Consider the following 24,517-nt stretch of genomic DNA (forward strand, 5'->3'; position numbering starts at 1 on the left):
TTTTTTTTTTTTGGGGGGGGGGTTAGGGTTTCTCTTTTCTGGGTTTCGGGTTGTTCTCTTTTTTTTTTAATTTTTTTTATTTTTTTTTTATTTATTTTTTTAATTTTTATTTTTTTTTTTCCCTCCCCCAGGCCCGACCCCACCGTTCCGTGGCCCCGAGACGGCCTCCGTCCCCTTCGTCCGCATTCGTCTCACCCCCCACCCCCCCTCCCTTTCGTTTTTTTTATTCATTCTTTTCATCGGTCGATCGATCGCCCTCCGGCCCGGTACCCGTCGACCCCCCCCCCCCCCCCCCCCTCGGGAAGGCTTCCGCAGCCCGTTTCTTCTTTCGTATTTTCCTTCCCTTCCTCTCTCGGATTCTGTTCTCGGTCTGTCCGTCCGCCCGCCAGTCCGTCCCTGCCTCCCTCCCTCTCTGTCTGTCTCCTTTCCCCTACGCCTTCATTTGATTAAAAGAGGAGGTGTCGGGAGCTGCCGAGAGCGGAACAAAGCCGGCTCGTTTCTGTCCGAGAGGTCGCGCGGCTCCGCGGCCAGGCGGCAGAAGGCAAGTCCCGACAGGGCGCGGCTTCCCTCGCCGCCGCTGCCCTCCCTGCCGCGGTTCCAAAAATCAGACGGAGGGAAGGGGCGTGGGGCCAAACAAGAAGGAGAGGAGAGAAGAGAAAAGCGAAAAGAAAACACGAACCGAGAAACCCCAAACGAACCGCACAGAGAACCCGAACGGGAAAGAAAAAAAAAAAAACAAAACAAACAACACACGCGTGCACACACAACACACACCCCCCCCCCCCCCCCCCAGCCCGCCATCCCCGGCCCGCCTCCGCCTGCGCCAGGCTCCCCACCTGCTCCCCGACCACCGTCTCCTTCCTTCCCGGCTGCCTACCTGCCTGCCGTGCCCCTGCAAAGTGAGCGCGGGACTGCCCGCCCGCTGGGAGCAGCCGCTGTTTACCTCGCTTGGCGGGAACCCGCTTGCCGAGCCGGGGCGGGGGGGGGGGGGGGGGGGGGAACGGGAGGGGGGCGAGCGCGCAGGCGCAGAGCGTCAGGCTGCCGAACCCTGCCCCCTCCGCCCAGCGGCCAGCGCAAGGGGGAGGGGGAGGCGGGGAGGGGGGGGGGGGGGCCGGGGGCCAGGGCCGGGGCCCGAGGGCGAATGTGGAAGGCGAATGCGACCTTCAACCTTCCCTGCCGACGCCCCTGCAGTACCGTAATCTGTGCATTTACTGGAGCACAAACGGTTTTTCTTACCGACCGCTTTTCTGTCCCGGCAGGTACGTCCCTGCGCGGAGATGCCTCAGCAGGGCCTGGCTCTCGCCTAGGCTTGCCTGGGGCCCCGGTGCTGGGGACGAGGTGGCGGCACCTCATAATGTTCACGCGTACGCACCGCACCCCACCCCCCCCAACCCCCCCCCCCCCCCCCCCCCCCCCCCGCACCTCAGGGCTGCGCTTCACTTCCCCCCCCACCCGCGCTCCCTACCCGTGTCCCTGTTTCTCGGAGCTGTCCCTGCCAGGAGCTCCTGCTCGGTGTCCGGCGCTGCTCCCCCCCCTCAGCGCTCGGAGAGCCAAGTTGCCTGGGAGCACTGGGAGGGACTGGGAAAGACTGAAAGGGAGTGGGAGCACCTGCAGCAGGTAGTGGGAGCACTGAGAGGGATTGGGAGTTGAGCATGCTTGCAAGTGGGAAGACCTGGAGCAGAGACTGGGAGCACTGGGATATTGAAACCCCAGCAGTATCTGAGACCACAGAGGCCTACATTGGTTTGTACCGGTGCAAACTGGTCCGTACTGTTCCATAATGGGACGTGTAAATGTGCAGATGACACCAGCTCGGGTGGCAGCATTGATTTGTTGGAAGGAAGGAAGCTCTGCAGAGGGATCTGGACAGGCTGGAGCCATGGGCTGGGGCCAATGGGATGAGGTTCAGGAAGGCAAAGTGCCGGGTCCTGCACTTGGGCCACAACAACCCCCTGCAATACTGCAGGCCTGGGGAAGAGCGGCTGGAAACTGCTCATGGGAAAGGAGCTGGAGGTGCCGATTGATGGAGCTGAACGTGAGCAGCTCGTGCCCAGGCAGCCAGGAAGCCTCCAGCATCGTGGGCTGGATCAGCACCAGTGCGGCAGCAGGGCCAGGGCAGGGATTGTGCCCCTGCGCCGGGCACTGGGGAGGCCGCACCTCGAATCCTGTGTTCAGCTCTGGGTCCCTCACTGCAAGAGAGACCTTGAGGGGCTGGAGTGGGGCCAGAGAAGGGCAATGGAGCTGGTGCAGGGCCTGGAGCACAAGAGAGATGGGGAAGGGCTGAGGGAGCTGGGGGGTTCAGATGGAGAAGAGAAGGCTCAGGGGGGACCTGATGGCTCCCTCCAAGTGCCTGACAGGAGGATGGAGCCGGGAGGGGCTGGGCTCTGCTCCCAAGGAACAAGGGATGGGACGAGAGGAAACGGCCTCGAGCTGCACCAGGGCAGGTTTAGATGGAGCTGAGGAACAATTCCTGCCCCAGAGGGTGCTCAGGCGTTGGAGGAGGCTGCCCAGGGCAGTGATGGAGTCACCACCCCAGAAGTGTTCACACACCCTCAGTGCCATGGGTTAGCGGTGGCCTCGACAGTGCTGAGATAAGGCCTGCACTGGATGAGCTTAAAGTTCTTTTCTGACCTGGTTGATTCTATGATTCTATGATCCTTTTTGCTGAGGCACTGGTGAACCAGGGGTTTTCTTTACTGTGAGAGTGACAGAGCACTGGAACAGGTTGCCCAGGGGGGTTGTGGAGCCTCCTACATTGGAGATATTCAAGGCCCGCCTGGACATGTTCCTATGTGATGTACTCTGGGTTACCCTGCTCTTGAGGGGGGTTGGACTGGATGATCTTTCGAGGTCCCTTCCAACCCTCGGGATTCTGTGATTCTGCGATTCTGTGTGAAGTGCACATGACACAGCAAGTGATCTGTGTGTCTAGTGCACCTGAAGGTGAACAGTTCCTTTTGGTGTTAGATCTGTAGAGGCAGATTTATCTCCAAAGCAAATCAACCATGTCCCAAGGAAACAGGCAGGGAATTCTGAGCTGTATCTTGAACACTGCCAGGGATGGGGCAGCCACAGCTTCTCTGGGCACCCTGTGCCAGTGTCCCACCACCCTCACAGGGAAAAACGTCTTCCTGAGATCTCTTCTCAGTCTCCCCTCTCTGTCACATTAAAGCCCTTCCCCCCTGTCCATCCCCACAGCCCCTTCTTCTCCCCACAAGCAATGAGCCCAGATCCCAGGAGCTCCCTCAGCGGCCGCAGCTCCGCTGCCGCCTCAGCGGCACAGAACTGCACACCCACTGCAAAGCGGCCACACTGGGGAAGTCACCTGAGGTGCTCTTGGCAACTCCTAAAGCACCCCAGGATCGCAATCGCCACCCACCTCGTTCCACGCTCCTGTGTCCACGGGCGTCACCGGCTGCGAGACACCGAGATGGGAACCACCAGAGGACCTGCTCTTGCCTCCTGCACCGGTAGCTTGTGTTCCGTGGGGCAGCTGTCGTCTCCTAGAGCTTCTGCTGAGGGGTTCCGTGGGGTTCCGTGGCCTCACACACCTGAACACGGAGTGTTCCACAAACAGGAACCCCCCGTGGTCCCCGTGTCCCCGAGGTCATCGTGACGCGTGACCTCTGACTGAGTCCGTGGGGTGCTCCGCAGGCTGCCCGAGGCATTCTCTGGGATTCTCTAGGGGTATCCCCAGGATGCTCTGGGAGTGCACAGAGACACGGGGGCTCCGAGCAAGCTGCTGTAGCGGAATGTGTCCTGCCCGTGGCAGGGGTAGATCTGGATGCGCTTTAAGGCCCCTTCCGGCTCAACCCGGTCTGGGATTCCACGGTTCTCTGCCGTGCCGATGTCGGTCGCTCTGCGCTTGTCGCAGGTGGCCGTGACGCCCCGTTCCGTTGCCCGCGTTGAGCTGCGACCCCCCCGCACGCTGCACCTGCGCACCACAGGTAGTGAGGAAGAGCAGCCCGTGAGGGACCTCCCCGAGCCGGCTGGGCAGAGCCTGGTCGTCCCCCCCCCCCCCCCCCCCCCCCTCGCAGTGACTCCCGGAGCACCCCCGAGCGGCCAGCGGCCGGGGGGCGCGGTGCTGCCGCCGTCACAAAGCCGTGGCGGTCGCCGTGGATTTGCCCGTTGTGACAAACGGGGCCCCCTCGTTGAGCGTGGGCTATTGAAGGAGCCGGATCCCTGCAGCAACCAGTGCAGAGGAGACCCCTCCGTCGGGAGGCTGCGTCTCCCGTGGCTGCCCCGCACATCCGGCTACGCGTTCTTTGACTTTGCGATCCCGTTTGAGTGCGGCTGGAAACGCGTTGTGGGTGCGTGCTGTGAAGGGAGGAGAAGCTGTCGGGAGATGCGCTGCTGCCACGGCAGCTGTAGGAGGAGAGGATGGGTGGAGAAGGAGGCACCGGGCTTGTGCCCAGTGGGAGGTGGCTGGGGAAAAGGATGCCCCGAACGCCCCCCCCCAGACCTCAGGGCTGCGCTTCACTCCCCCCCCCCCCCCCCACCCCCCCACCCACCCCCCCCCCCCACGCGCTCCCTACCCGTGTCTCTGTTTCTCGGAGCTGTCCCTGCCAGGAGCTCCTGCTCGGAGTCCGGCGCTGCTCCCCCCCCCATAGAGCGCTCGTAGAGCCAAGAACGCTTTTCCTCCCCTGCCGGGGCGTTGCTACGGCGCTCGCCTCCCCCTACCGCTGCTCGGGGGCTCTCCGCTCCTCCGCGGGGGGACGCCAGGTAGACCTGGTGGCCCCGGGAGCGGCCGCCGTCTTCCCCCCCTTTCCGCCCGTGCCTTCGGGTAGACCTGGCGTCTGCCGGCGAGCCTCCCGGCGGCCGGCCGGCCATGTCGGGAGGGAAGCGGGAGGGGTGGGGGGGGGGGGGGGGGGGGGGCGCAGCGGCTCCTGCAGACCCCACAGGTGCGGCGGCTAGTGTCTTTCGGTCTGTCTCTGCTTAGAAGCTTGCAAGGGGAACGCGATCTTCAGCCCTCCCTGCCGTCGCCCCTGCGGTAATCTGAGCATTGCTGGAGCACAAACGGTTTTTATTACCGACCGCTTTTCTGTCCCGGTAGGTACGTCCCTGCACGGAGATGCCTCAGCAGCATCTGGCTGTCGCCCGGGCTTTCCTGGGGCCCCGGTGCTGGGGACGAGGTGGCGGCACCTCATAATGTTCACGCGCACGCACAAACAACCCCCCCCCCCCCCCCCCCCCCCCCCCCCCCCCCTTTTTTCCTCCGCTTCGCTGTGCTTTCCCACTCCCGTTCTCTCGTCATTCTCTCTCCGGAGTTAAAGCCGGAGCCCGCAAAGCAGGGAAGCGGAAGAACGGTGGCTGGGGAAAAGGGATGCCCGAGCGCAGCCCCCCCCCCCCACCCTCAGGGCTTGCGCTTCACTTCCCCCCCCCCCCCCCCCCCCCGCGCTCCCTACCCGTGTCTCTGTTTCTCGGAGCTGTCCCTGCCAGGAGCTCCTGCTCGGAGTCCGGCGCTGCTCCCCCCCATAGAGCGCTCGTAGAGCCAAGATCGCTTTTCCTTCCCTGCCGGGGGTTGTTGTCGTTTCCCCCGCCCGGCTCCCCCGAGCACCTCGGGGAGCTCCCGGGCGGGCTGAGCGCTGGCCCCGCCTGCAGGCCTGCCCGCTTGCCGGCCCTGGCCGGCGGGGGGACCGAGGTCTACCCGCCCGAAAGGACGCTGCCTATCTCCGAGCGCGCGAGCGAGCGAGCGAGCCCCGGCTGGTGAGTGCCCGGCAGCGCCGCTCGAGCTTGCGAGCATCCCGGCGGGCGGGCGGGGAGCGGGCGGGCAGCAGAGGGGTTGCTGCGGCGCTCGCCTGCCGCTGCCGCTGCTCGGGAGACCCTCGCTCCTCCGCGGGGGAACGCCAGGCAGGCCTGGTGGCCGGGGACTCGGCCGCCATCTTTCCCGCTTTCCGCCCGTGCCTCCGGGTGGACCTGCCGGCTGCCTGCGGCCGAGCGCTGGTGGGGGGGCGTAGTTTTCCGTCAGGTCTACCGGGCTCCGCGGGGACTCTGCCGCATTTCCAGGGAACGGTTCCGCTCGCGCTGCCGCTAGGGGGAGCTCCGGCTCGCGCCGGATTAGCCGCGCTTGCTACCGACTAATACATATGCATGCGGGATTGCCTCATCAGTCTGTTATGACATCAGCCTCTTCTGTGCTTGCGCAGCCCCCCTCTGGTGGTCCGTCCTGATGAAGTAAGGAGTCTTCCTCAGATGAAGTAAGAAGTCTTCCTCGCTTTGTCCGAGGTGACCTGTCTGTTCTTTGGACAGGCCCCAACCATTATGTGGATGCCAGTATTCTCTTGTTTTCACTTGGCTGCCTCGGGTCAATCTACATGTTCTGCTTGGATAAGGTTTTACAATACTTTCTTAATTCCACCCATGCTTTATTTACAACTAAGTTACAGAACAGCAAAATACAACTAAACTACAAACGATTAACTAAGGTACAGAACAGCAAAATCAAAGGCCTACTATTGATTTGCAAACTTTCAAATATAATTATTTCTAACATAAAATTTCACCCTTTTTCTAACACATTGAGTGCCAGGTGTGAGGTTCCTGCAGAGGCAGAGATGCCCCTGGGCAGAGCCCTGCTGCCGGGAGGGGTGTGCAGGGCAGAGCTGAGCACACAGCCCATGGGATGGGCTCTGGCAGCACTGAGAGGGAGCAGAGCTGGGCACAGAGCAGCAGCTCCTGGCAGGGACAGCTCCAGGCAGCAGAGCCATGGGCAGGAGTGGGGGGAAAGTGCAGCCCAGGCCTGGGAGGCTGCGTTCAGGCAGCTCTCTTGGTGTCTGCCTTCCACTGCAGGTGGCTGCTGGACATGCTCTGCTGGGCACAGTCCTTTGCTTCTCCCCATGAGAGCTCCTTGATCTGCCCTCTGAACCCTGCTGCCCTGCTCTCAGCACAGGACATGTGTTTGTGGGGGTTCTTCAGATCAATTTGTGTGTGAAGGCATCTTACAGGCAGTGCAGGTTTGAGCCCAGGGCAAATGGAAAGGACTGGTGGACACTGCAGCTCTCCCAGCTCTGCACTAAGGTAGAAAGAGCTGAATACTTATGGCTATTTCAGTACTCTTCTGATTGTCAGTCATACATAGAATGTTTTATAGCCCTAAAAAAAATCAGCAGTGTTATACTATTAAATAAATAACACAGACAAAATGATTCTAAGGCCATGCTGAGCCTCTCTTGTTCAGCACTTGTGCAGCCCAGACTCATCTGAGTCATGAGTATTAGTGAACTTTAAAATAAAATTGGATTTCATCAGACATCCCTTGTGAACATCAGCTTAAAACCATTCCCCCTTGCCCTGTCACTGCACATGCTTGTAAAATGCCCCTCTCCAGATTTCCTGTAGGCTCTGTCTAGGTATGTGCAGATTGCCAAGATGTCTCCCTGGAGCCTTCTCTTCTCCAGGGTGAACACCTCAAGCTCTCTCAGCCTGTCTTCATCTAGTTATGAAGATGTGTGGAGGAGTGCTCCAGCCCTCAAAGAATCTTTGTGGCCCTTCTTAAGCCCATCATTGTAGGATCATATAAGGACAGAAGTTGGAAGGCACCCCAGGATGTCCCAACTTTAACCCATCAGGAACAGGTTCAGAGCAAGTGGTTCGGTGCTTCATTCAGTCCAAGATGGAAAAGCACAAGGCCAGAGACTGCCAGGTCCCCATTGGCCTTCCCTTTTCCGGGCTGGACAAGCCAGCTCCCCCAGCCTCTCCCCACAGGCACCATGCTCCAGTCCCTGCATGTCCTTAGGGCCCATTGCTAAAGCCAAAGCTCCTTGCCGATAGCATTCCTGAACTGGGGATCTGAAACCTGGATGCAGTATCCCAGAGCATCCCTTCCCTTGTTCTCCTGCCCTGCTCCTGCTCATACAGCCCACGATGCTGCTGTCCTCCCTTGCTGCCAGGGCACACGCTGCCTCCTGTCCAGCTCCTGCCCACACAGACCTTTCCCATGGGCTGCTCCCAGCCAGGCAGCCCCAGCCTGGGCCATTGCAGGGCAGTCCCCTGCAGGGACCCTGTGTCCCCTGCTCTCCTGCCCAGGACACCCTGAGAGCTCTGCAGCCCCCCCCATGCCATCCCATCTCCTCACACCAGCACAACAGCTCCGACCCTTGGGTCCCCAAGAGCTCTTCCTGCTGCAGGCACAGAGCAGCCATCCCAGAGCCGGAGCAGCCACAAAGCTGCTTTCATTCCCCTTCATTCCTGCCATGTAAGGACATAACATAGAGAAGAAGTTGCTGCAGGATCATTTATTTCCCTTAGATACAATGAGAGACCCAAGAGACACAAAGTCTGGTTCACACTGCATGAGTGGCTATTTAAGCAGGAAGAGATAAAAACTGACATTTCTATGAAAACAGCATCATCATAAATTGAAACAGAAAACAAACATAAAGCAGCAAAGACAGACTTGGCCCTTTGTTACCTACTCTGGGAACCTGTGGAGACAGTGTTCTCACAGGAGAATGGATATTTGGTACATGAGCTCTGAATAACTCTGAGGGATACAGCAAGGCCGTGGGAGGCCTGAGGAAGCCTAAGCAAGCAAGATAAGAAGAGGCTGTAATTCACTGAGTGATGAGAACTGTGGACTGTTGGCAAGTGTTCGAGGTCAAATTCTCACACCTGTGCTTAACCAATTCTATGTTAGTCACTAAGGGTCTTCAGGACAAATATCCAATCATGATATGCCAAATTGCTGTAGGTGTGTGTAAGCAATAGTATATAAGGAGTTAATGCTTTGCAATAAATGGCTTTTTGTCTGATCACATTGATCTCTGACTGAGTCCGTTCCGCGGCAAATGGGCGCCCGAACAGGGACCCTCTATAAGTTCACATTGAAACGGAAGAGGGTGTGAATCTCTGGGCCGTGAACAAATCGGCTGGAATCTATCTGGCTGGACCAGGACTGGGAGGCAGAAGCCTCGGAGGAGGGAATCCTCGGATCGGAGCCTTGTGAGCCCGGAAGACACTGCGCAGTGCAAATAAGGTGAGCAGCCGGATGGTTGGAAGGGAGCTTAAGGATGGGAAACCAGTTAAGTAAAGAAGATGAAGTAATGCTTAAGCTCTTCCAACATATCCTCTCTGAGACAGGGATAAAGTATGATGATGAAACTCTGAAGAGGCTTTTACTCTGGTGTAAAGAGAAAAAGCTAATTGTGGAGCTTGGTGAAGCTTTTAAGATTGAGACTTGGGAGAAAGTTGTTTTTGTGTTTGTTGTGTTTGGGTTTTTTTGTTTGTTTTGGGTTTTGTTTGTTTTTGTTTGTGTGTGTTGTGTTTGCTGTGTTTGTGGGACGATATTTCCCAAGGGTCAAAGGAGGCAAGGCCCCTTGCCACACTGTGGTGACTGTTAAAAGACACATTAACTGCTATGAAAGCTGAGAAGGAAGTAGCCATGTCTGCCTTTCCGATGTTTTCGGACTCGCCTGAGCAACAGCCGGCTGCTGCTGGTGCGCCGGTAGCAGCCGGAGTGTTGGTTTCGGGCGAGGCGGCTCCAGCTTGAAAGCCCATGCGTCGGAAAGTACGGATGTTTGAGGACCCAGTGCCCCCCTCCTACCCGCAATATGCGATGAGGGGGCTTGGGAGAGGGAGGGTGTGCGACCACGACCACCTATGGTTAATCCTTTTCGTGATGCTACTGCCCCAGAGGCAGACAATACCTCTCCCCGGCCCCCCACCCCCTATGGACGGAGAGAGAACCTTTTGAGAAGTATAATAAAACTCCCACTTTACAACACCCCCCTTTGCCTTTGACACCAGCACTTGCAGCGCTCCCGTCGGAGCCGCAAAATAGCCAGGAATGTCATCGCTGGTTAAAGCTGTTAGATCAAAAGCTACAAGATTTACGAGACCGCCTGGAGGAGCTGGGGCCTAAAGATAAGGAGCAAGCTCTCGAGCAATCCACAGAAGTTAACCCTTTTCAGGTGCCGCTACCACCAACTCTGGCACTCTCTCAGCAAGCTGCTCCCAGTGCCCTGAGATGGCGTGGTCTTATTCAAGATGCGATTATAGATGGCGCTATTTTACCGATTGATGTCCCTTCTGCATTTCCAGTTATTGTGAATGCCCAGGGGCAACCTCTCTGGACTCCTATGGATTGGAAGGCTATGAAAGAACTAAAAGGAGCAATTGCTCAATATGGGTTGTCTTCCTCATATACTCAACAGATGCTAACTGCCTTATTTTCTAGTATGCTGTTAACTCCTACTGATTGTTATCGAATAGCTGCAATTTTATTAACCCCCTCCCAGGTCTTACACTTTAAGAGTGGGTTTGAAGAGTTAGCTGCAAGAGCTGCTGATGACAACTTAGCTCGCAATCCCACTGACCCTTTACATGGTATCACATCTGACATGTTACTAGGGAGGGGCCAATTTCATCCTGATGCAGTACAGGCTCATATGAGGGTTGAGGTTTTACGGCAAGCACAGCAATTGGCATTAGCTGCCTTAAAAGCTGTGCCAGAGGCAGGAAACCTAATCCCTCTTATACATTGGTAAAACAGGGAGCTACTGAGCCTTACATGCAATTTATCGATAGATTAACAGATGCTATTGGAAAAAATATTGATTTGGCATCTAATGCTAAAGAGTCTGTGCTTATGTCCTTAGCTATGGAAAATGCTAACCCGATTTGTAAGCGTATTTTACAGGCTTTGCCAAAATCTGCTGGATTACAAGAAATGATGGATGCATGCTCTAAGGTGGGCACAACAGAGGAAAAGGCGGAATATATGGCACATACCTTTGCCGCTGCTGTCAGACCTCTTCTACAACAAGGTCAGGATGATCGAGGGGCATGAAGGTGTAAAATGTCATAATTGTGGATGGCTGGGACATCTTAAAAAAACAATGCACTGCAAAGAAATGTCGCCCGCCCCAGGGCAGCGGCTCAAGCGTTTGTGCTAGATGTGACAGACGTGGTCACACAGCAGCAGCATGTCATTCTAGGTTTAAGAAAGATGGAACCTTGTTGGGAGACCTGGTGGTGAGCGCGACACCACCCCGTGCGATGACACAAAATCAGGGTGTCTGGACTGCATCCCCTCCGCCACAGCAGGGAGTGCCGGAGTGGATGTGGCAACAGCAATAGATTTTACCATTACTGATACTTCTGTCCATTGCATTCCATCTACATTAAGTGGGCCCCTTGGTCATGGGTTATGTGCTTTGCTATTAGGACGCTCATCAACATCCAGGACAGGAGTCTTTGTATTACCAGGCGTAGTTGATGCTGATTATACTGGAAACATTGGGATCATGGTGCGGACACATGCACCCCCAGTACACATCCCCAAGGATTCTAAAATAGCTCAATTAGTCCCATTTGAAGCAAAAGTTCCCCAGATGGGGCAAAAAATCAGAGGAAATCAGGCATGGGGTTCCACAGGAATCCCACACATTTTGTTTGCGTTGGATATTGCAAAGCACAAACCCAAGGACCAGGTCTCTATACGGGGCCATAATAATCAAATAATTAAAACTGCCTATGCTAATCGACACGGGGGCTGATGTTACTATCATACCATATCGTCAGTGGCCAAAAGCTTGGCCCCTACAAGCCGTTGCCACAGGAGTTGTTGGAATCGGAGGAATGCAATAGACAAAAATTAGTACAGAATTGGTGGATGTCTTTCTATCTGATGGCAGTCATACACGCATCAGACCATATGTCATGCACTCTCCAATTGCATTGCTCGGATGGGATGCTCTTAGTCAAATGGGAATGAGATTGACTACAAAAAATTTTTAATGGTGACCATTGATGGATGGCCAACCTATAAATTACGATGGCTTACTGAAACACCTGTATGGGTTGATCAATGGCCGCTGACAAAAGAAAAGCTGTCCCATATTCATGAATTGGTCGCTGAACAATTAGAAGCAGGCCATATTGTGCCTTCCACCAGCCCATGGAATACTCCTATATTTACCATCCCCAAGAAAAGCGGAAAATGGCGATTGTTACATGACTTGCGGGCTATAAATGCCGTCATGCAAGACATGGGTGCCTTGCAAGATGGTTTACCTAGTCCCACTATGATACCCGAAGGATGGGATTTAATGATAATTGATCTAAAAGACTGCTTCTTCACAATTCCCCTGCATCCGAGTGATCGGGAGAAATTTGCTTTCTCTGTCCCAGCAATTAACAAAGGAGAACCAGTAAAAAGATATGAATGGGTTGTGCTGCCTCAGGGTATGAAACATTCTCCTACTATTTGTCAGCTTTATGTTTCTTGGGCATTACAGCCGATCCGTCAATACTTACAGCACTGTTTAATTTACCACTATATGGATGATATTCTGATTGCAGGGCAGGATTTAAATAAGGACCACCTACTTGGACTATTACAATCAGAATTGGCCACTCAGGCCTTTCCAGAAGCCTTTGCGACGGGAATGATAAGGCAGATAATTAGTTGCTCCGGCATGGGCAGGGCCACCAGTAGATATTTTTCAACAAGCCCGGACATCTCATGCCTTCTTCCACCGATGGCAAACATGTTGGTTTGACAGTTCGGCCTGTCCTTGACAGATGCCCGAGGACAAGCTATCATTGAACGAACACATCAAACACTGAAACAGTTATTGGAAAAACAAAAAAAGGGGGAAGAAGGGCTTACGCCGGTACCAAGAATACAGAAAGCTGTATATGTTATGAATTTCTTGCGACTAACAGGAGACTTTAATGACCCTCCTGCTGTAATACATGGCCAGGCGTTAGGCTCAGGTTATATGAATAAGACTCAAGGTATCCTGGTCCAATACAAGGCCATGGAAACTGGTGTTTGGAAGGGTCCTGTGGAAGTAAAATTAAGTGGTCGAGGATATATGTGTGTAATTACAGACTCCGGCCTGCGGTGGGTGCCAGCTCAGTGGGTGAAGCCCTGGAAAGAGCCAGCAGCAGCAAAGGAGAACCAGGATATCCCCCTTGTCAACAGCTGAATGAGTTAACTGGACGAACTCTGAACTCCTTTACTGTGAGAGTGACAGAGCACTGGAACAGGTTGCCCAGGGGGGTTGTGGAGTCTCCTACGTTGGAGATATTCAAGGCCTGCCTGGACATGTTCCTGTGTGATGTACTCTGGGTTACCCTGCTCTTGCAGGGGGTTGGACTGAATCTACCATTGCTGTTTCTTTATGTGGCTGAGTTCTGCGGCTTTGTACTTTTCGCTGGCAGCCAGTATGGTCCTGTTGATAGCTGTACACAGCTGGGCCTACCCTTTTTCTCCTGGATGGCTCTCTGATAACAGCGGAGGCCATCCCTCACATCAAGGTCTGGCATGACATGTGTCTCCACCGCTCTATGCCTGCTGGGTTGCAGCCAGCAGAGGAGCTAAAGGTTCTTCTTGGTGGCAGACACAGAGGCCAACCCAGTCTTGCCCTTGACTGGGGTAGCAGGCGTTTGGTCAATCTCATCCTTGCACCTTGTTGTCAATGCAGAATTTCACCTGCTTCACCCACTAACAAGTCCCTACTATAGCAAAGCACACACAGATTTACATTAGCAGAGTAACTATTACAGAGTGCATCAGCATGTTGAAGATACTGATGACAGCAAGTGACTAACCAAAGAAATTCCTTACAGTGGAGTTCTCCCACCCTCTTAATTTGTTCCATTACCTGCTTTGTAACAGTACCATCATATTAGAATCTTTCTAGCTTTTGCCTTAGCATTTTCTAGCAGCTGCTGCAAATTTGCATTCTTTAACATCTCTTTTACAAGTGACAAATCCATACAATACAAGGTATAGCTTCTTATTAGCAACTGGCTAGTAAATACAGGTGGTTTTATATGCAAAATCACAACCTCTAATAATAGCTACTTCACAAGCACACATATTCAAGCTGTTACTTTTCAGTTGCCCCCAAGTGATGTTTTACCATCATTCGTTTCTCTCTATCTCATTCTGCTTGGGGTATTCACAGTCAGCTCCTGTAACTGATGCATCAAGTTCTTCCACTCATCTGTCCAGCTCATAGCAAAGCTTGACAAACTTGGCAGGCAGCTGCTGTGGACCTGTAGGTAGGAGGACAGAAATATACCCCTTCCTCTGGGTTATCAGTTCTTGAGAAGTAGACAGGTTAAAGTGACTCCTTAAAGCAGAAGCATCTGATGCAAAGGGGATGTGAAACAGCTGCAGAAACAGACTGCACAGTGTTAACAGTCAAAGGGGTTTGCTCCATCATTACACTCCCTCCCCCTTTTTTTTTTTTCTGTCGCACAAGCAGAATCAAAAGCAATACTTCCTGACCCCTATGGCTCAGACCACATTGTAACATTATAAGGGGGGTTTCCTTGAACCCTTTCTATTTGATCAGCCTGTCAGTGTCCCAAGAAAGACGAGACCCTTGTGTCTGACCAGCCTGTCTGCATCCCATTGTGGGAACCATACTGAACAGCCCACTGTATCGGAGGGTGATTTGACCAACCTATTCAGGGACCCACACTGACAGCATCGCTGAATCAAATCCCTTACATGCTGTTGATAGTACACTGGCTGGAGAACAAGCTTGAAGCAATACACACCAAAACTACAGTCACTAATAACAGCCAGAGTGAGTTATCATTACCCTTTTTTTTTCTTTTTTTCAAAGTCGCTCACCCTGCTTTGCACAGCTAAAACCACAGCCTATGGGCAGCAGCCTTCTCAACAGCAGCAACAAATACCTGCCGCACTTTTGCATTAACCCATTCTTGCCCGAAATGTTAAACTGCTACCTGTTAAACCTTTTACATGAACCTGACAACAAAAAATATACAGAACACTGTCTGCCCTCATCACACACACACACGCATGGGATCCCACAAGCACACTCCACACAACTACAATATTTGAAACACAAAATCCAGACAATCATTACTCCCTCTACACAGTCCCACATGCACAGCATAGCACAAGGACCTTGTGAAGAGTATCAGGAAACCAGCTCCGAGAAGCATCATCAGAGTGTGGGGTGGCAGGCTCAACCTTAGCGAGCGTCCCCGCAGAGGCTCTGCCTCCCTCACATCGCATGAGGCTTGGGCTTTTATACTGACCAAAATGCACACTCGTTCCGACACAGGTGGCCAGCCTATGTTGGAAGAAGTTGCCAGCAATACCTCTAAAGGTTTCCAAGGGTGATAGAAACATGGACATACTTATAATTTACCAACTTCTAGTACATGAGTATCACAGAGAGACTGTATCAAAGGAGTTGTATATGGGGTCTCAACTCCACGGTCTTACACATTCTGCCCGATACCCCTGATAAGAGCATACAAGAGACCATCCCATCTTGGGTGGAAGCACACACACCACAGCAAACCGTGCAATACATCCACATCCCCCACCCATCTCACTTCTCCCTTTACAGATGCCCATTTATCACGAGGATCTGGGGGATATAAATCAGGCTTCTTTTCCGGATGAATAGGCTCCAGGTCAAGAGCACCATCCAGGTCAGCATCAGCATTATCAGGCATCAGAATCTCAGGATCACAACAACAAACTGATGAACGTGCACAGGCTACGTCTCGGGCTCAATAGGGCCTTAGTTGAAAGGATTGTCTTCATCCCTGTCCTCAGTCTTCACTGCTATAGCAGCAACCAGTGGAGGTTTGGGGAGGAGGGGGGGGGGGGGGGGGTGGGGTGCTGGTCTCCATGATCTCATTTTTTTACTTTAACATCTCCAAAACAGTTCTCCAAATGACTAACAAACTTTTCACAGCATCATTGCCTTTTGTGGCTGCATTCCACAGCTTAACTCCTGCCCCATTCCACAAGGATATCTCAAATCCAGTGGACTCATCAATCTCTAGGTAACATGTCTTTGACCATTTCAACATTAAGTCTGTCTCTTTAAGGGTTGCTCCCTTCACCTTAAGAAGGACTGAAAACATCCATAAATTAGAGGCTTCTTCCTTAGTAATTTTCTCCCAAGTCTTGAGATTAAAGCTTCACCAACTCCCACAATTAACTCCTTCTCCTTACTACAGAGCAACAATCTTTTTAGCATAGCTTCATCATAGTCTGTCCCTCTCTCAGAGAGGATATGTTGGAAGAGCTTAAGCATTACTTCATCTTCTTTACTTAACTGGTTTCCCATCCTTAAGCCCCCTTCCAACCATCCGGCTGCTCACCTTATTTGCACTGCGCAGTGTCTTCCGGGCTCACAAGGCTCCGATCCCAGGATTCCCTCCTCCGAGGCTTCTGCCTCCCGATCTTGGTCCAGCCAGATCCATTCCAGCCGATTTCTTCATGGCCCAGCGATTCACACCCTCTTCCATTTCAATGTGAACTTATAGAGGGTCCCTGTTCGGGCGCCATTTGCCGCGGAACGGACTCAGTCAGAGATCAATGTGATCAGACAAAAAGCCATTTATTGCAAAGCATTAACTCCTTATATATTATTGCTAACTGTCATGGTTTGAGCATGTTTTGAGGGTGTTTTTGTTCAAGGTTTTTCCAGCCAGGTGGAGGAGGGGAGGCCGGGAGGAAGGAGAGACAGGACACCTGACCCAGGCTAGTCAAGGAGGTATTCCATACCATAGCACGTGATGCCCAGGATGCATACTGGAAAGAGAAAGCTGGAGGAGTGGAGCTGGAGAGGAAAATGGAGGAAGGAGCACGCGGTGCTCAGCCGGGCAGGGTGGAGTGAGTTATGGGTTGGTGGCTGGTGGGTGTTGTATTCTTTTCACTTGCTGTTTGCTGTATCATTATTATTTGTAGTAGTAAATGGCAGTAGGGGTTTTGTGTTATGCCTTAGCAATTAAACCGTTCTTATCTCAATCCGTGGGGCTACATTCTTTGGATTCTCCTTCCTAACACTCCGGGAGTTGGGGGACTTGGTTTAAACCACTACACTTACACACACCTACAGCAATTTGGCATATCATGATTGGATACTTGTCCTGAAGACCCTTAGTGACTAACATATAATTGGTTAAGCACAGGTGTGAGAACTTGACCTCCACAGTTCTCATCACTCAGTGAATTACAGCTTCTTCTTATCTTGCTTGCTTAGGCTTCCTCAGGCCTCCCACGGCCTTGCTGTATCCCTCGGAGTTATTCAGAGCTCATGTACCAAATATTCATTTTCCTGTGAGAACTGTCTCCACAATGGGGCACACCCAACCCCACCCGCTCCAGTATCAGGGAACTGCAGGGGGGAGGTAACCCCAGAGTGGGGGTGCCTAAGTTGGGGGTCCCCACAAAAGAAGCCCCAGCCAGGAGGTCGTGTGGGGGATGAGCTGGAGCATCTGCAGCAGGGTCTGGGAGCACTGGGATATTGAAACCCCAGCAGTATCTGAGGCCACTGAGGCCTATATTGGTCTGTACTGGTACAAACTGGTCCATACTGCTCCATGCTGGGATGTGACATCGTGTAGTGCTTCCCACACTGCTGGTGCTGCTTCCCCTGCCTCTGGGGGGGAATCTCCTCTGATTCAGACATCATCTATATAATGGTACATTTTCACCTGCTGAGGAAGTCAGACTGCTGATAGGAGTTCAGCAAGTGCAGCACGAACACCTGGGGGTGAAGGCTGGTAAAGGTTTGCTGGAGACCTTCCTAAGTAAAAGCAGATTTTTCCTTCTCCTCCTCTTGCAGAGGAACCATATCAAGAACATCTCCTTTCACCTCATGCTGCCATCCAGATCTGTGCAGCTGCTTGCAAAGTCTCTGCAAGTCTGCAATGTTTGGTGCAGCAGCTCTCAAGGACCTGTGTTAGCATTTAAACACCTGCAGGCAATTGTTAACCACCTTCTTCAACCAGGTTCATGACTCACCAAACTGGTGAGTTCCATGGGGAGTGAGTTCTGGAAATGAGGTTTTGCTTTCCCAAATCAGCTGTGACCTGAGAGATTCCCTTTTGTGCTGCTGCAGACAGTGGGGATTGTGGGACATTGGTGATCTATGAATCCCACCTCCTGTGGGTTTGTGGTGACCACAGGACAGAGCTGAGTCCCCTTCCAGCCCCAGGGCTTCAATCCCAGGATTCAGCTAACCAGGCTGACTCCCTTCCTTCAGCAGGGGTAAAGGAGATCCCAGCCTGTCCTGTCTGATGATGGGAAAAGAAACAGGCTGTGCACAGAAGTGGTTGTGTCACCATCCATGGAAGTGTATAAAAGATCTCTTCGGTATATAAAAAGAGCTTTCATGTACATGGAGACATATAAAATGCCCCTTAGGCATATAACAAGACCTTTTATATACATGGAGGCATATAAAATGCCCCTTAGACATATAAAAAGACCTTTTATATACATGGAGGCATATAAAATGCCCCTTAGACATATAAAAAAACCTTTTACACACATGGACATCTACATCTACATCTAGAAAAGTAGGGATTTAAAACCTGGATGCAGTATCCCAGAGCATCCCTTCCCTTGTTCTCCTGCCGTGCTCCTGCTCATACAGCCCACGATGCTGCTGTCCTCCCTTGTTGCCAGGGCACATGCTGCCTCCTGTCCAGCTCCTGCCCACACAGACCTTTCCCATGGGCTGCTCCCAGCCAGGCAGCCCCAGCCTGGGCCATTGCAGGGCAGTCCCCTGCAGGGACCCCTGTGTCCCCTGCTCTCCTGCCCAGGACACCCTGAGAGCTCTGCAGCCCCCCCCATGCCATCCCATCTCCTCACACCAGCACAACAGCTCCGACCCTTGGGTTCCCCAAGAGCTCTTCCTGCTGCAGGCACAGAGCAGCCATCCCAGAGCTGGAGCAGCCACAAAGCTGCTTTCATTCCCCTTCATTCCTGCCATGGGAGGACATAGCACAGAGAAGAAGTTGCTGCAGGATCATTTCTTTTACTCAAACACAGTGACAGACCCATTGACACCAAGTCTGTGGGTCAGACAAGGTGTGTGGATACGTAAGTAGCAGGAATGAAAACTGACATGTCTTTGAAGACAGCAACATCACAAGGGGAAAAAGCCCAACTGTGCCCCCAGCTGCCCCGGTGCTGCTGAAATCCATGCCCAGCTCTGAGCACATGGGGCAGCAGTTTGCTCAGATGAACATCTCCAGCATGGCCACCTGCATGGGGACATCCCTGGGCAGTAACATCATCCCGGGCAGCAACATCCACCCCAGCTCCTCTGCTGCCCCCCCACAAGCAATGCCTTCAAGTGACTGAGGAGCTGCTCACCCCAACTACACTATCCCACAGACCACCAATGCCAGCCTGAGCCTGGGAGGATTCAACACCATCGGGATGGAGCCCCATGGGTGATGTGGGCTTGTGGAGATGGACGTGGAAGCGTCCCAGCCTGGCAGAGCAGAGAAGTGGGGGATGAAGTGGGGGATGAAGGGCAGGGGCAGCACTTGCCAAAGCCACCCAGCAAGCGCAGGGCTCTTGCAGCCAGCCCAGGGATGCCAGGGGAGGAGTAGAGCAGAGCAGGGGTGAGGTGGGGATGGGGGCAGCAGGAGGAGGGGAGGCATTGAGGCCTGAGGGGTGTTCTAGTAGAGTTTATGAGTGTTCTTTCTTGTTTCCATCCAAAAAGAGCTCTCCAGAACCGCTCTGTGCCTGTGTGGGATGGGGAGGGAGTGCAGGGAGCACAGGGAAATGGCACCCAAGAGGTGCAAAAGCCAAGGCAAGGTGACAGCCAGGGGACCTGGGACCTGCAATGCACCAGGGGAGGCAGCTGATGAACCCAGGTTTGACTGCAATGGGGTTTGTATGATTGCGGTGGCTGTTGGTGCCCTGCCACGTGTCACAGGCAGCGGGTACTGCACTGCAGGGAGCAGGGCTGGAGCTGCTGGAGCGTGGGGATGGAAAAGAAGCCTGGAAAGGGGAGAGTGAGCAGCCCTGGAACAGCAGGAGCTGAGAAGCGGCTGCAGAAGGGCTCTGCTGTGGGGCTGAAAGCCAAGGCTGGGGCAGGGGAGAGACTGCAGAGCCTCAGCCCTTGGGCTTCTCTCAGAGGAGGTGGCTGCTGCCCTTGATCCTGGCTGTTTCCAGGCCTGAGCTGCCCTCAGCGCTCTCCAGTGGCCTCTGCCCAGCCCAGCAGCAGACAGAGGATGTTCTGCACCAATGTCTGCAGCTGATCCTGGGGCTGCCTCAGTGCTGAGAGCTCTTCTGCAGCCAAATGCAGATGGTGTTTTACAGTCCTACAGTCACAGCCTGGTTTGGGGTGGAAGGGACCTTAAATCCCCAGAGGGATTCACAGCATCCCACAAGCAGAGCATCCCAAAGGTGTTCAGAACATCCCACAAGCAGAGAATCCTATAGGGATGTAGAGAATCCCAGAGGTCTCCATGGCATCCTATAAGAATTCAGAGCATCCTGCAAGCAGAGCATCCCATACAGATTCATATCATCCCACAAGCAGAGCATCTCATAGGGGTTCAGAACATCCTACAAGCAGAGCATCCTATAGGGATTTAGAGAATCTCAGAGGCCTCCATAGCATCCCATAGGGATTCAGAGCATCCTGCAAGCAGAGCACCCCACAGGTTTTCAGAGCATCCACAGGGATTCATAGCATCCCACAACCAGAGCATCCCCCAGGGCTCCAGAGCACCCCATAGGGATTTAAATCATCCCAAGACAATCAGACTCTCCCATCTCCCCATACGCCCTGCCCCCCTCCATGGAACTCCCCCTGCCATGGAACTTCCCCCTCTATGACATCAGCCCCAGCACCAAGGCACCTGCATCCAGCACCTGTATCCCTGGGGCAGTTGTGCTTTGGGCACAGAGGTGGTTGCAGCTCCTTGGTAGCAGCTCCTTGGTAGCAGCTCCTTCGTGCCACCCTTAGTGGTGGTGGCAGCTCGTTGGGGGTACCTCCTTGGTGTCACCTGTTTGGGGTGGAAGGGACTTTAAATCCCCATAGGGATTCACAGCATCCCACAAGCAGAGCAACCCATACAGATTCAAATCATCCCACAAGCAGAGCATTCCATAGATGTTCAGAGCATCCCACAAGCAGAGCATCCAGTAGGAATTTAGAGAATCCCAGAGAGCTCCATATCATCCCATAAGGATTTTGAGCATCCTGCAAGCAGAGCATCCCATAGGGATTGAGAGCATCACACAAGCAGAGCATCCCGTAGGGGTTCAGAGAATCTCACAGGGGTTCAGAGCATCCACAGTGATTCACAGCATCCCACAGCCAGAGATCCCACAGGGCACCAGAGCTTCCCACAGGGATTCAAATTATCCCAAGACAATCAGACTCTCCCATCTCCCCATACACCCTGCCCCCCTCCATGGAACACCCCCCCCATGGAACCTACCTCTCTATGACATCAGCCCCAGCCCCAAGGGACCTGCATCCAGCACCCGTATCCCTGGGGCAGTTGTGCTTTGGGTGCAGAGGTGGTTGCAGCTCCTTGGTAGCAGCATCTTGGTGTCACCATTAATGGTGGTGGCAGCTCCTTGGGTTACTTCCTTGGTGTCACCTGGTTTGGGGTGGAAGGGACCACCATAAGGACTCACAGCACCCCACAAGCAGAGCACTCATAGGTGTTCTGAGCATCCCATAGGTGTTCAGAGCATCCCACAAGCAGAGAATCCCATACTGATTCAAAGCATCCCACAAGCAGAGCATCCTTTAGGGATTTGGAGAATCCCATAGGGATCCATACCATCCCATAGGGATTTAGAGCATCCTAGAAGCAGAGCATCCCATAGGGATTCAGAGCATCCCACAAGCAGAGCATCCCCTAGGGGTTCAGAGCATCTCACAGGGCTTCAGAGCACCCCACAGGGATTCACAGCATTCCAGAACCAGAGCATTCCACAGAGCTCCAGAGCATCCCATAGTGATTCAAATCATCTCAAGCCCATCAGACTCTCCCAGCTCCCCATGTGCCTCGCTCCCCTCCATGGAACCTCCCTCCCCCCTTTTAAACAGAGAAAGAATAAGTTTTACATACTATCTGTAAACTGTGAACAAAACCAGTAAGAAGAGGACTTGATCTTACCAAGTGCTGCCTTATTCAGCCCTGCAGATTGAGGAGATCCTTCAAGTCTTGGGGTGACCGGATGCAGCACTTGTCTGAGCTTATGGGAACAAGGTTTCCTTCTGTCCTGGCTCAACCTCTCCTCTCTCACTATCCCCCATTGCCTTTTGTCCTCCCTCCAGGCACCATGGAGAGGAGCCTGGCTCTGTATTCTAGAATCAAGACCCATAGAATAGTTAGGGTTGGAAAGGACCTTGAGATCATGGACTTCCAAGCCCCTTGCCACGGGCAGAGACACCACTCACTACACCATGTCAGCCAAGACTCCATCCAGCCTGGCTTTGAACCCTGTCAGGGATGGAGCACCCACAGCCTCTGGGCAATGTGTTCCAGGGCCTCAGCACCCTCACAGTAAAGGACTTTTTCCTTATATCCATCTGAACATCCCTGTTTACGTTCGAACCAGTTACCCGATGGGGTGTCCCATAGATGAGCATAGAGGAGCACCCTATTGGGTGCTGCAGGGACAAGGGGTGCCCCATAGATGAGCATCATCCTGCCCCATAGGATGCTGCAGGGACAAGGGAGCCTATGAGGTGCCCCATAGCTGTGCTGTGCCACCGCATGGGGTGCTGGAGAGCAAGTGGGGCTCTCCCAGTCCCACACCCCACTGGTGGTGACTCTGGCAATGATGAACAGTCATGTTCCAGACCTGGTTTAGGTCTCTTCTTAATGCGGACAGAAGCTGAGTTCAGCAGCAGCATCTCCCTGTGGAATACCAGGAGCCCCGCAGGCTGGTGCCACTGACCCACAGCTGTGCCAGGAGCCATGCACCAGCCAGGGCAAGGACACAAGGATGAGGACATGGAGCCAAGCTGGTGCTGCCATCACCGTTAAGGGTGACACCAAGGAGCTGCAACCAAGGAGCTGCTGCCTCCACTGCGCCCAGAGCACAACTGCCCCAGGGATACGGGTGCTGGATGCATCCCTTAGTGCTGCAACCACCAGTGCTGGTTCCTTGTTGGAGAAGATTCAGCCGAAGTCAAGAATGTGCTCAATATGAGTTACATATCTTGCTTGCTTTATTGATCACAATCGCCTGTATTTATGTAGTCAGTGATAGTCCATGCACTCCTAAACACTCTTTCATTGGTTACATTGGTTTGTCCACACGCCTATCTACACACAGCTATTGGCTAAGCTAGAATTTCCATGTTAGTCTCTGCTTACAATAGCTCAGTGTATTATACTTGGATCCATACACAATCAGTGGCTGTATTAAGATCACACACATCACCAATAGCTGCTGTATCAGTGGGTACATGTCCAGTGTAGCACACAGCAGCTCAGATACAATTGGTCACGTTAAGCGGATGAGAGCCTGGTCTCCAAAGCTTGCTCACAGTTCACTGCTGTGTCTTAGCACATCCCAGGTTCTTCTCCTCTTGCTTGCACTGCTACTGCTGCTGCTTTACCCACGGCTTTCTTCATCCTCGGTTCCTGCCCAGCTCCACGTAGGCTCTGCTGACTTGGGATTGTGGCTGCACTGCTCAGAAACACCATCTGCTAATGCTGAAACATCAGGATTGGGCACAAGATGCCCACTGCTTTGCAGCCAGAGCACACCCCATAGAGCCCCATTGTTGTCCCATAGAGCCCCATTATTGCCCAATTATTACCACATAGAGCCCCATTATTGCCCCATAAACCCATTGTTGCCTCATAGAGCCCCATTATTGCCCAATTATTACCACATAGAGCCCCATTATTACCCATAGAGCCCCATTGTTGCCTCATAGTGCCCCATTATTACCCAATTATTACCACATAGAGCCACATTATTACCCCATAAAGCCCCATTGTTGCCTCATAGAGCCCCATTATTGCCCAATTATTACAACATAGAGCCCCTTTATTACCCATATAAAGCCCTATTATTGCCTCATAGAGCCCCATTATTGCCCATATTACCCACATAGAGTCCCTTTATTACCCATAAAGCCCATTGTTGCCTCATAGAGCCCCATTATTGCCAATATACCACATAGAGCCCCATTATTACCCCATAGAGCCCCATTTTGCCCCATTGCTGCCTCATAGAACCCCATTATTGCCCAATTATTACCACATCCAGCCCCATTATTGCCCATAAAGCCCCATGGTTGCCTCATAGATCCCCATTATTACCCCATAGAGCCCCATTGTTGCCCCATTGTTGCCTCATAGAGCCCCATTATTGCCCAATTATACCACATAGAGCCCACTTTATTACCATATAAAGCCCATTGTTGCCTCATAGAGCCCCATTATTGCCCAAATTACCACATAGACCCCATTATTACCCCATAGAGCCCCATTTTGCCCATTGTTGCCTCATAGAACCCCATATTGCCCAATTATTACCACATCAGCCCATTATTGCCCCATAAAGCCCCATTGTTGCCTCATAGATCCCCATTATTACCCCATAGAGCCCCACTGTTGCCCCATTGTTACCTCATAGAGCCCCATTATTGCCCAATTCTTACCACACAGAGCCCCATTATTACCCATAAGCCCCATTGTTGCGTCATAGAGCCCCATTATTGCCCATAGAACAGGAATGTTGCCCCATAGAACCCCATTATTGCCCCATAAAGCCCCA

Source organism: Melopsittacus undulatus, unplaced genomic scaffold (assembly GCF_012275295.1).
Source record: "Melopsittacus undulatus isolate bMelUnd1 unplaced genomic scaffold, bMelUnd1.mat.Z mat_scaffold_49_arrow_ctg1, whole genome shotgun sequence".
In the NCBI taxonomy this organism is placed as follows: domain Eukaryota; kingdom Metazoa; phylum Chordata; class Aves; order Psittaciformes; family Psittaculidae; genus Melopsittacus; species Melopsittacus undulatus.